Genomic DNA, 14,677 nt, shown 5'->3' on the forward strand with positions numbered 1-14,677 from the left:
TTAATTTGATAAAGGTTTAAAATGAAATATTTAAAAGTAAATGACGTAAAGTAAATTAATTAATTAATCATAGGGGTATAAAATGTAAATTTAAAATTATAATTTAAAAAAACCGGTTGTGAAAGGGTAAGTGTATGTGAGGGGGTGAGTGTATGTGAGGAGAGAAGGGAGTGAAAAAGTGAAAAAGTGAGATAAGGTAGTATAAAGGGTATTTTGGTCATTTAGTATTTTAAGACTTTAAGACTTTTGCTAAATTTGCTTAATAAGATAGTATAGATAATATTGTTTATGTTCCAAATATCCAAATACTAGAATTTACAAATGAAACAAACTACTAGTGGAACGAAGTCCTATACCTCTAGCGTGTTCTTCATGCTTAGCATGAGGCATAGGCTTTGTAAATGGATCTGCTAGATTTTGATCTGTATGAACTTTAAGAAGACCAATATAAATTTGTTATGATGACTTCTCGAATATAATGAAATTTCCGTAGAATATGTCGACTGCCTTTATGTACCTTGGTTCTTGTGCAAGCACCAAAGTACTAGCAATATCACAGTACATCCCTATAGGTTTTTTCAATGTTAGGTACTACGCCAAGTTCATCAATGAACTTCATTATCCACAGCTTCCTGAGCTACCTCTAAGGCTGTGATATATTCTGATTCTGTTGTAAATTGTGCCACCATGCTTTGCTTCGAACTCCTTCAATCAACTGTACCTCCATTCATGATGAAGACATAGCCTGACTACGATAGAGAATCAGTTCGATCTGTTTTGAAGCTTGTATCAGTGTAACACTTAACACTAAGCTCCCCATCCAAATCCCCGAAAACCAAGAACATATCTTTAGTCCTTCGCAGGTACTTAAAAATATTATTTACAGTAGTCCAGTGACATTCACCTGGATTCTGTTGATATCTACTAGTCATACTCAAAGAATATGACACATCACGTCCAGTATAACATGATGGATCCAATGGTAGAAGCATAAGGACTAAATCCAAAATAAACATACCATAGGAACCCAAGTTAAAAAAAATATCAAAACGAAGACCAAATTCATAATTCACTCTGCTTTTTATATGTAAATTTGTTGGTGGGATTGTAAAATTGGATTTAGTTTTGTTGGTTTTAGATATGGGTTGGGTCTTTCTGGTTCATCAACAATGATAAATAAAGGGTTTAGCTCATGCCAATGGCTGTTGTCGATGGAAGAAGAGATGAGAAGGGGTGGTTGTAGGAGGAGGGGTGGGGTTAGGTGCATAACGACATAAAATACAAAATATATAATTAAAAATATATATATAGACAAAAAATAATGAAAACAATAAAATTACTTCAACTCATAAAAAGATAATGGAAAGATCAAAATGACTTCGTTTTTCTAATAGGCAATTAGTCGGAGTAACTAACAGTGTAGCAAGGTGGTAATTATAGTGACCAATAGTGTAATAAAGTGACAATAATGTGATTAAAATTGTAATGATTTCAAAGTAGGGGCGATCTGTTGTTTTAGAAACACAAAATAACATTAAAAAAACAAATAGAAAAAATACAATGCTACTAAGGAAATCTACAGAGAACAAATACGAAAGGGTGAAACAAGTAAAGCCCAACAAAAAAACAAATGGCAAGCAAAAACAAAAGCTAAAAAGAGGAAATAACAAGGGAAATAACAGATGAAGGAAATCTGAACCATACCGTCTTCAAAATAGATCGATCTTGAGTCTGAAGCAATCCAATAGAAGGATTGAAATGGGATGTCACCAAAAGATCGCTACGAGAATTTACCCCCCTTAAAGATACAAGCATTCTTTAACTTCTTGAAATAGGAACGAGACTTGACAGTAGGACATGACCTAACTTGTAATTTACTCTTAATAAAATTACCTAACATAAAGTATCAGTAATGTTGAAATGATAAGTTTCAATCATTCAAACTTATGGACCATTCTTTGGGGTTAAATTATATCTTTCTTGATTAAACTATAAGAAAAAGTATATAACTGATAAAATTAACGATAGTATCTAATATAGGATAGACTGATATTTTTATATTGTAAGGGAAAAAAAAACCTAACATGTTTTAGTACGGTTTGTAGTTTGAAAACATACTTTCAAAGGTTCTATTTTTTAGAATGTAACTTTAATGAAATTGATGAAATGCACGATATCTTCATTTGATTTGATGTAATTAAGCAAACATATTATAATTTTATATAACGTATCATATTTTATAAAGAAAAAAACTATCTTGTGTGAAATAAAATATTAAACTTTCTTGTTTAATAATAATTTACATTACAATGAGTTGGACGTTTTCTTGTGGACAGGTTTTGCACAAATAAACAAAGGTTCAAAGGGATTGAAACCCATACCTCTCACATGCAATGTAACACTCAATCATCTATAAATTGCTTTTTTGATTTTTATCAATAAGCATGCATATTTTTTTCAAGATAAATATATTTATGTTTATAAATCGATTATATAATCAAAATATATAAATTGTTGAGTTCGAATCAATAAACCCAGTAAACTAATTTATAAAACTTGAATTCAAGGTATAATGTAAAACTCACATTTATTAAATAAGCATCGAGTTCGAGCTTGAACATAGAAAAGTATTTAAGCTCTAACTTGAGCTTAAATCTGCTTTCGAAAAGTTATTTGAGTTTGAACCTGATAATATTTTTTTAAGCCGAGCTCGAACAACTTACTACTTAACTCGGCTCGATTAAAACCACCCGTTATAGTATTCTTACAATCCTAGAACAAATACCAACGGCTCCATAAATAATCAAATCACTAAAAAAGGAAACTACATTCAATGTTTCTGTCCTTAGTTGGACTACTACCTTCTATTAGGGTTTTGTTTTTTTAATGATACACCTACCAATTGGTGATCAATAGTAAAAGCATTAATTGTATGTAATATAATATAAAGAGTAAAATAGTACACATAATTTACTCTTGCATTGAAGTCTACCAACTGATTTTATTTACAGACATTAGATGATGGTAGGAAAATCTAGTTGGGCATATGTACAATTCCTTTTTGTCTATATCATTTAATTATTTTTATATATATATTATATTCTATAATTTAAAAGAAAATATCAGTATGACTAAGACTCATTAATAATATGTATGGACTTATAGAGGTACGTGTTATTCATCAAATCCACATAAAAAAGATGGCCATACGATCAACTGAAAGTACATTTTCAATCAGATAGTAGGTAAAACTCTTTTATGATACTCTGAACTCACGTGTCGTGGAGGTGTGGAGTGAATGGTCCATTCAACTTTTATGATAATGTTAACTTAAATATTTACATTTGTGTTTTAATTCAACTTTCATTTATGTCTGCTGAGTTTTCTTTTCTAGTTCAATATTGCAACATATGGTATACGATGTTGTAACAGAACGTATAACATGGTGTGCACGTGTACCATAAAGCAAAATAAAAGAATCAACATGACACCAAAGATTAATGTTAATATCACACGTAGTATGTTGAGCCACGTTCAGATGGAGAACTTATTCTTTGTATATTTGAAACTTAGTACTATGCAGTAGGAGCAATGACTTATTTGTATAAGAATTCACCGTATAAGATTCACAATTGTAGATTGGTTCCTACAAGATTCACGTACAAATGTGTTATGACAAACCTCTGGTCTAATAATGCTTAAAGTCTTGTTTGAAAAAGGGAAAATTACACTAAAATGGAACCAACTTTCACCTGATTCTTATTTTGGGGAACCAACTTTCAAAATCGTCATTTTTGGAAACCAACTTTCACCTGATTCTTATTTTGGGGAACCAACTTTCAAAATCGTCATTTTGGGAAACCAACTTGCACCTGATTCCTATTTTAGGGAATCAACTTGCAAAATAATTATAGAAAAATAATTAAAATTCGTTTTTTTTTTCAAAAATTAATGCAATAAAATCTATTTTTCATTTCAAATATGGTTTTTTTTTTTTTTTTAAAAATTCAGATATCAAATTGAAGATTTTTTCAAAACAAATCCAAATAACCACAACAAAGATTGTTTTTTACTTACGCAATAAAAAAATCAATTTAATAGAAAAAATTAATTGATGCAATAAAAAATAAATATTAAATATCACATTCAAGATTTTTATATATAACGACCAATCCGTATTAATATTAAAGTTTAAATCAAATTTGGCAAATCAAACCAAAAGTTTGATAGAGACCCTTAAATTACATGTTACTTGTTCAACAAATCAACCAGACCCTTAAATAAACAAAAAGTTTGATAGAGGCCTGTAAATGACGATTTTGAAAGTTGGTTCCCCAAAATAGGAATTAGGTGAAAATTGGTTCCATTTTGTTGCAATTTTTCCTTTTAAAAAATTTAAACTTTAGTTATTTTGAAGTGTAGCGTTTTAAATCTAGCATTGCAGCATACACTTGTAACAGGAAAACACTATTCAATCAAACACTTTTTAGTGAATATGGAGCTTCATGATCTTCTTTAAAAATAATTGTTTTATTTTGATTCTCAAAATCTAAAAACTTGTACAAAATAAAATTTTCACCACTAAATGTTGCAACATAAAATTCATCCTGATTTATGCCTACGCTAAACAGTCATAAAAATGGATTATGCAATCGATATGCTAAATCAAAGTGTTTTTCTACTCCCTCTTCTTTGCATAAATATCATCAGAAGATATTAATGACACATTAAGGATTAAACGAGACAGGACAAAAATAAATAGTCTCATGTTTGGTGTGTCATGGGACAAAAATGAGATAGGACAACATGAGACAAAAGTAAGATTGGTGGGACTATTCTTGAGTTTTTTTGTTCCACCAAAAAAGGTAGAACAACATGGGACTAAATTTGAGATTACAATATTGCCCTTATTATTTGATATAAAAATACAAACCTAATTTAATTGCATCCTGTTGGAACCCAGATTCCTCTTAAGTATCAATAAACACAGTAAAATCAGAGTGAATGGAAGCAAGAACTGTGTAGTTGATGATGGTTAAAAGAATTATTCAAGAAAACAATAGGACTGAAAAACTATCTTGAACAAGTCGAATGCTTTATTTCAGATTTCGAGTAAAACAGTAAACTCTCAATCTAACAGCATTCTCACAAGAACTCTCTATAATGGAGCGTTGTCTAATTTGGCAATCTAACAGGTAATTATAACCTGAGGAGGATGCCTCCTTTTATATGACCATGCTAAACAGAATCTCCTAAATTCTAGGCTTCAAACTCTGTCATCTTGTTCAGCGTCCTTAGCCTTCAGGTTCCTTGGAAAGTGGAACGACTTTAGTGTACGTGGCAGATTCTGTTAGGAGTCTTGGAGATAAGTCTGAACAGTTTGTGCGCAAACTATGGGAGTAGGAGATTCAAAGGCTCTGCATGTATTTTGCAGAGGTTCTGTGCCTTGAATGTAGCTCCGCATCAAGTACTTAAGCTTTTCGACGCTTAAGCCATGATCTTCCTCTGGATTGAGCATGGGCTCTGTATGTGAGACGCTTAGCTCTTTGAATAAGAGCTCTATCTCTTAGTATTTTGTGCACAAGAGCTCTTGGTCCAGATTGCTTCAAATGACTAAGTCCTAAATGACTAGAGTGTAACACCCAAAAAAATCTAGTTATAAGAACTTATAATATATATATATATATATATATATATATGTGTTTATAAGGTAGCTAGGACTCAAACAAGAACTTGACAGAAGGTAAATCTCAAAAGAAAATCACCCAACAATGGGGAAAACTGTAGCGTTTACACAAGAGACGACAAATGAAACGATGAAAACAACCTACTAATCGAAACAATTCTACATTTAGATTAAGGACGGGAGTTCCTCTCATCTTCCAAAAATTTACGTAACTCCCACCGATGCAACGCTCAAGCACCGAAGGCTAGTTCCAAAAATAAACTTTCACCATCTAATGCTCCCTTCAACCATTTGAAGCCCCACTGTTAAATGAACCTGATATACATATCAACAGATAAGAAGTGTTAGGCTTACGCCTAGTGAGTCCAAACAGTGAAATAAATGAAACTATAAAACCCTTATATATATATATATGTATATATATATATATAACGTAACTTTAAATGATACCGGATGAATAATTAGTTCACAAAGTCTCGGGGTGGAGCCAAAACATCCGAAGATAACGAGGGAGACCCGATTTACCGTTAACTATAACGGAACACAAAGTAAGTCATAGATCAACGTTATAGAGCATCACTTACAGGTATAATACCATTGACATCAACCTAAACCAGTCATGTAGTCGGTCGTGATCTTAAGCTCTTTATCTCGGAAATTACATAATAATCACAATGTCTAATTCCGAGTGGAAGTGAGAATATGATTTGGAAATTACATAGTAATCGCAATGCCTATATCCAAATTTACGCCATCCTTCACATAAATATAATAAAACGACTTCCATGCCTACAAACCCATTACATTCTAGTGATATACTTAAATACGTTAATATAAGCATATAACCACTTGTACATCACTCAAATTTTTGCATGAGTCCTTAATCAAATGAACATTCCTATTTTGCCAATAATTAACTCCGATGGTAGAACATGAGGGTTTTAGAGCTTTATGTTCAACCATACTTTGAAACAAGTACTTTATCAAGTGGTTAGAACCATTTTTCCAAACTCATCTTATGATTATAAACAGGATCCCCAAATTCATTCTTTTGACCTAAAATCTCTTTTTCAACCAAGCAAGTAATCACTTAAAATTAGAGTACTAAGATAAGTATAGCACATAATTTCAATTAGTATAAAGCTTCTAAAAGGAGTAGCATGAACTCACCTTGCAAGATTTAGGAGAAATCCTGAAATTTGGGAAGAAAAAGGAAGGCAGAAAATGAAGATCTTGATTCAAATGGCAGCATCATTCACCAAGAAACAGCAATCGATGAAGACAGAAAGGAAAAAGGAGAGAAAGCGCAGGCAAACCGGGTGAGGCGCGGCTGTCTGGTGCGGCGCGACCGCCCTCCGAGCTGGCCACGACCAGCGCTCACCTTGCGCCAAACAGTAGCTACTGCTGCTTCGATTCCGTCTGTTGCACGTGCAAAACAGCAGCTACTGCTGCTTCGATTCTGCCTGATGTACACCCCAAACAGCAACTACTGCTGTTTCCCCCTTCTTTTTCTTCTTTTCTTTCTTCCAGCGATCAACCCCTTTGTTTTTCTTTTTGGAAGAGAAGGATCCCTCACCTAACAGGTGAGTTTTGAGAGTAGGACCAGGCGACAACAGCCCCCCCCCCCCTTTCTTCTTTTCTTTTTTCTTTCTTTTTTTTAAAAAACTCTTATTAATTAAAAGGTTTATAAAGTTCTAATATAAACGCGTAAACATCACTTAACGAGACGGAAACCCTTGATGTTTACGGTACAGAGATATGGTAAAAATCTCAAGTAGGGTTCTAACAATCTCAGAGTAAGAGGCTTCGTACTTACACTTTTACAAGTATGGTTCTAACTATCTCCTTCTAAGTGTAAATAAGAGGACTTTTACTTGAATATATAGAATAATCTGATCGAAGCCAGAGGTTAAAGAGAACCTCTGTTTTTACATTGACTATCTAAAATGTTTTACAATACGAGGAAATTTGAAATTACATGACTTGAACGAAAACAAAAGATAGTAGTTACTTACAAAGATAGAGGCCTAGATATGTTGAAGTTTCATGAATCTCCTAACAAGTTCACAAAACTCCAGTACATTGTTAAGAGATCGTACTAGGTTGTTGGCCCTCTCCTATGCTCCTGGGGTAGTATCTCCGCTTCTCAAAAGATTGTCCTTTATGTAGCGCAGAGTGGAGTTTGATTATTTAAAGCACTGGTCTTCACGAAAGGATACTTTCTTGCCTTGTTCGTTTCTAAAGACCACCCCATGTTCTAGTTCTACCAACACCATCCAGGAAAGGATGTGCTTGGTGCCTTCAAATTCTTCATTTGGCGCAGTGACACTCAACTGGTCAATCCCCAAATCCAGAGCTATTTGAAAGTCAAGCTTGCTCCGGAAGTCCAAAAGGTCAGTCATCGTCTTCCTGATGGCAGAGTTTGCAATAGCATATTGCATACCTTTATCTCTCAGGGGTTAAGGTTTAAGAGGAAACTACTATTAGAACATCCCGATATAGTTCATCCTTGGAAGGCTATCATGGAAAGGATGGAGTCCTCCTTTGCCCGAAATTCAAACAGGCATCAAAAGAAGCGCTTGTGGAACTGAGGCTCAACCCATGGCATCCGTTCCCATGGGGGTTACCCCTATTGCTGAGTTGGTCTCAAAGATCGAGTTCCAAGCCTTTGCCGATTCGATTCAGTGGTCCTTGGAAGACCTTAAACTCACAATCTCGAGGGTTGCTGAATCCATCTCCATCCATCAAATAACCCTTATTCAGCAATCCATCACATCTCTTGAAACTTCTTAAGGCAGCAGGCTCGAATTGAAACACTCTTGCACCGAATTGAGAAAAACCACATGCGCATGCATTTGGGGCTTTATGTCTCATCGCTTTAAAGGAAAAAGAGATTTTCTACCTCTTGCCCTGTAGAGAGGCCTCCCAAGCGTTCGTGGCATGAAGACCAAGACCTCGATGACCAGTGGCTAAGTCCTCATGAGGGGGAGATACCATCTATCATGCCAATGACCATAGCTTCAGTTGTAGCACCACAACCATCTACTCCATCACCACCAACAACCAGAGGACCAGAGGCGAGGGAACCAGAGGTTCAACCCTCTAAGGATGTAAATAATGTAAATATTCTAACTTTTCCTTCCATTATTTTTGTAGCATCCACCTCTGATCCTTTTGTAGGCACTGTCACCCCCGTCACCAGGGCAATCCCTTTGGCTGAGGTCCCCTTACCAACATCAAACCCATCATCAACCAACCCATCACCACCAACCGATGAAGCCTCACCCATCATGGTGAGTTCTTCATCACCCTCCAAAACACAACCCACAACCACACCAACTCCTAAACAATCAGAAACCCAACCTCTATTTACTCCATCATTCTCACCTCCTTCATCACCAATTCAACCAGAACCCTAACCCAAAACAGAAACTATACAACAAGAAATCACCCAAACCACCCAACCAGAACCTGTCACCATACAACCAGAAACAACCCAAACATAATCCATTCAACCATAACTATCATCCATACCAATAGTGCTTGCAGACATCCCTTCCTCCTCAAGGAAACCTCCATTCATTGATAGAGTACAGGAGGTTATCGCTCAAATGGAAACGTTATGGAGATGTCTAAAAGTGCCACCTATAGAACCCATAATGATGGAGAATATCCATCAATATCTCTATCATGATCGTGATGAACATATAGTCCTAAATCCTGCAAACCTATCCCCCGAATCCATGAACTTGATCAAGCACCAGTTCATGAGATAGCACACTCAACCGCCCCACATCATATTCTCAAACAAAGGAATAAAAACGGTCCATGATCAAGCTCCGGACTTTTGCCAACAAAGTTATCAAGTACATCGAGTATACAGTTGAGTGGGCACATGGGATGATCAATGTTTTCAACGACAATGACCTGATCAACCTTAACCCATGGGACTTGATTGATCTATATAAACACATTACTTAATGAGAGGATCGCGGGATAAGGTATGGGATCGCTCGAAGGGCGATCATAGAGACGATGGGGACTATAGTCAAGTCCAGAACAAAGAATGACTTTCAAATAGCACTTGAACTTGGCATCGAAAGACTTTCTTGCACAGCTTCAAATGAAGACTTTCCTAGACTGTAGGAGAAGCACTCTGCCTCTGTCCTAACTCAACTAGAATTGGGATTACTTTTCAAGAATGAATTTGGTACAAAGAAGTTCTTTCGGTTGACTGAGGCCTTCAAATATTCAACAGATACGCTTGAATGATTTCAAAAGATCATCCAAGAAAGACTAGACAGAGACTATGTACCCAGGAGAGAAGGAACAAAGCTAATTCATGAGGTCTCTACAGTCATAAGATACAGAAGACTGATGATGCATTTTTGGAAAAATTTCAATGGAGACCATGAATGACGTGTAATTTCTCTATCCCTTTTTTACTTCTGTACGGTATGAAACAATCTTATCAATGAAAATGAAAAACTTTTGACAAAAATGATGTTTCTTTTAGCATACCTCATCGTGCATAGATAGTTATTTGTTTGTCATTCATAGATAGCTATTTTTTTATTTTTTTCATTACTTAGGGGGAGATTGTTAAACCTCATCACTCTCATATGTAAAAGTAATGAAAAATATACTAAGTATGGAAGTCTGGAGACCCGATAGAAGATAGAGGTGAAAAGATTCTAAGTGCTAAAGATAAACCAGAGATGCAACGAAGATCCAGAAGGGCTATGAAGACCTAAAGTACTTAGCCTGATAATCATCATCTTATGGAGAGTTCATCAAGTCGATGAACTTAGCCTTTCCATAACCCCTCTGGTTTTACAGCAACTGAAGAATCTTCAAGTGTGAAACATAGTTCGATCAGATATACTCTAGCAAGCAGATACATGAAGAATCCTGATTGGACACACTACCTGAAGATTGCTGTAGATGACTCATCGCCAGCATGAATTTTGTTATTCTAGGTAGTCAGAGATAACCTCCATATTTTTTTCTTAGATATCTTCTCCTAGTTTATCTCATAGATATCTTGTACTAGATTGTTATCTCTTAGAGTAGAGTGCTAGTATAAATAGCATTCATACGTCTTGTAAAAGGTAGATACATTCTCATTATTGTTAATATAGTGAAATCAATTGAAAGTTTCATACATTCTTGAATATCATTCAAGTTGTTCATCATTTTCTTCATCCAAGCGACAGATTTAGGTTATTATACTTAAATCTTCGTGTTAAATTGAGAGATCTGGGATCAACAAGCATCTTCTTTTGTACGACAACCCCCTCCCCCTTTCACCAATATAGCTGGTCTGATTTCTCACCATGTTAATCTCCAAAACCATATATGCAACCCTCAACTTTATTGACATTTTTGTGTAAATCGTTAATCTTTAAGTTGAATTTGGGTTTATTTCAGATACTCTCTATTCATATCGAATTAGTTTTAGATTTTGAAGGCTTTGTTTCAGATTTGTAGGGTTTGTATTTGATTTGAATTTGGGTTCTTCAATTAGGGTTTTTATTAAGGATCATAGATTGTTGGTTTTTTAACCATATGAAAATCCATTTGTTTTTTTTTTTCCAGATTTTTTCTATTATTTTACCACATTAACCAGTTTTATAGGTTATAAGGATATATATAACAAGTTTTAGAAAGTCCAATGAGTTATATAATAGGTTTTGGAATATCCAACGACTTATTTGTTCCAAAAATTATCCAAAGACTTAATCATTCTCAATACTAAAATGCATTCGATTTTCTTAAACTTTTCCTATATAAAAAAAACTCATGATGCTTTCCTTTGTACTTTTTTTTGTTAGTGGAAGAAATGTGTGAAGACATAGATGTGTCCAAAACATGTTCCAACTTCAATCAATTTCTTTAGGATTTCGATGTTAACAAGAGGAAATAGTAGGGAATTCACCAATAGTAGAAGGTCCATGTTAGTTGTTGAGTGCACCGAAAATAAGTTTTAGAAAATCTATATTATTTTATAAAATATTTATATTTTATATTAATACAAGTGTTAAAATATGTATAATCAATAATGCATGTCAATTTTTTTAATTTTTTTAATCTTTCTGTTTTACTCATTTTTATAAATAATAAGAATCAAAACTTAAAAGTGTTTTAAAAACTTGTATTATCTTTTTTATAAATCAGACCATTTGGGGAGTGCATTATAATGGGTTCACATAAAACGATCAAATTTTTAAAAATCCATAGATTTATTTCAATTTTGAAAAATCTAAATCATCGGACTAATTACACAAATAATATATATATATATAGAGAGAGAAAGAGAGATGAACGATCAAATGAAAACCACCCTCATTTGTGTAAACCATGTAAACTAATCTCATCCATCCATTTTCTTGATCAATGGTCAAGATTAGTCTAGGTTATATTAGGAAATTAAAAAAAATAAAAATTTATTTTATAATCCCAAAAAGGGCAAAATGGTAACTTTGGTATTGGTAATATTAATGGCAACCATATCATGTATATATCGTAATATTAATGAAACAAATCATTTGTAAAATAATATATTAATTTTATATTTAAATATTATAAAAAATAACATCCATCATTAAAATAGATCAACAATAAAAATAAAACACACTATAATCAATTTAACATAATGAAACCTTTTTAATAATAATAAATAAATAAATTTACTACTACATTTCATGAACGAAATGGTTTCACAGTTTCATCAATACACAAATCAACGTAATGCTAGATGAGACATTTGTCATTTTCAAGTTTCCGGTAGATGGATCCGTATTAATCTAATTATGAAATGGTTTCACTGTTTGCTAATTAAACAACATGTTCTTAACAATTATGAAATGGTTTCTCTGTCGTTATTCTGTCGTTATGCACCCATTTCATCGACAAAGTTTTTGCAATCCAAACATGCTTTATAGTTTTATTAATACACAAATCAACGTAATGCTAGATGAGACATTTTTCATTTTCATGTTATTGGTATATGAATCCGTTTCAATCTAATTATGAAACAGTTTCACTGTTCGCTAATTACACAACATTTTCTTAACAATTATGAAATGGTTTCACGTTCTGAAAAATGAAACAATTTCATCAATAATTATTGCTAAGCAAACAAGATTATTCCAATTTCATCAGCCAATTTCTTCATGCACCCATTTCATCAGCCGATTTCTTCTAATATGAACATGTTTCATAGAGTCAATGCATTTACCATTATATGCTTTGTTAACCATTAAGTAACCAAAATCATCCAAAAAAAATGAAACAATTTCATCAAATATTGTTGATAAGAAAACAAGATTATGCAAGAATATTATATTACGCAACCAGTTCATCCTCAAAAGTTTCATAAAACAAGCTCATCAATGAACGTTTTCATGAACAAATCTAACATGAATTTCTTTCACAGTTGATTATATTTTTACCGGTTCATGAATCTTTGTTTGGATCTGTTACTGATTTCGTGGATTAATGAATATAATAATTTTCGATTTTCATATTATTACCACTAATAAACCGAGAAACCAAATAACACTATTCAATTTTTAAAATTCTAATTTAAATAAACATTTAAATATTACTATTTATAAAATTTCCTTTATTATGTTACCTTAATTAAGATTTATTAATAACTTTTATATTTAATAGAAAACAATATAAATGNATATTACTATTTATAAAATTTCCTTTATTATGTTACCTTAATTAAGATTTATTAATAACTTTTATATTTAATAGAAAACAATATAAATGACAAATCTACCATTAATAATTAAATTTAATTAAGAAAAAAATGAATTTTTATATTGGTCGAAATTAGTTTATACGGTTTATAAGAATTAGACGGTTTTCATTTGATCCCGCCTATATATATATATATATATATATATATATATATATAAAGAGAGAGAGAGAGAGAAAGACAGGGGTAAGATATTTTGTTAACCAAGAATATGGTATTAACTTCGTAAACTTATTGGACCAATAATATTAATTATTTGTAGAGGTTACTTCAAATGTTTGATTTAATGATGAAGGACAAATAGGTAATTTTTTATATGGAAGTTACTTTTACGGTATTTAATGAGATGTTACAAATTTTTATGTGTAAGTTACTTTTATGGTATTTAATAATATTTGTAGGTGTTCATAACATAAGGTTTCATACGAATGTGGTCATATGGTTCATAGGTGTTCGTAAGAATGTGTGCATAACCATAAGTCGTTCATAAACATATTGTGTTCATAGATGTGTATTTATAGAATATTTATATTATATTATACAACTTATTATACTATATGCATAATTTACTATTACGTTTAAACTTTATAAAACTAACTCATAACCAACTGATAAAATATATTTAAACATAAGATAAGTAATGAGTTATACTAATACAGCTAAATACTCCATAAGACCGAGCACTAACATAATATACTAGATCTATAGCTTTTCAAAATCATACATATTTATAAAATAAAATCGAAAAAACAAAATAAAAATGTATTACATATATTATTTGAACACAATTATAGCAATAATGTAATAACTGTTGGATTTTTCCCATAGGAATTGATCCCACATAGGAAAGAAAAGAAAAAAATGAATGGTTTATAAGGGTAAGATCATAAACCTTATCAATATCAACTAAAGTCTTTGGATTGGGCTTTAGCTTGGGGTCTCGTGACCATCACGGTTGTGGCCGAATCGGACAAATCGACGCACTGTTTCCGAACAGTCGCGTCTATTCGCGTTGGTGGTTATTTAACCGCCAAAATAACTACCGAGAGGTTGTTTTTTAACCGCCAAATAACTACCGAGGCTATATATACATGCTATATCCCTTTATTCGAGAAAAATATTCTTATTCCATACGTTTTTCCCTTTTCAATTGCATCTTCCCTCTCAAGAACACACTTCGATTCGATAGGGTTGAATTGACGTGCATCAAATCAACCGGG

The sequence above is a fragment of the Cynara cardunculus genome (genome assembly GCF_001531365.2).
Source record: "Cynara cardunculus var. scolymus isolate 2C chromosome LG 5, CcrdV1, whole genome shotgun sequence".
In the NCBI taxonomy this organism is placed as follows: Eukaryota; Viridiplantae; Streptophyta; class Magnoliopsida; order Asterales; family Asteraceae; genus Cynara; species Cynara cardunculus.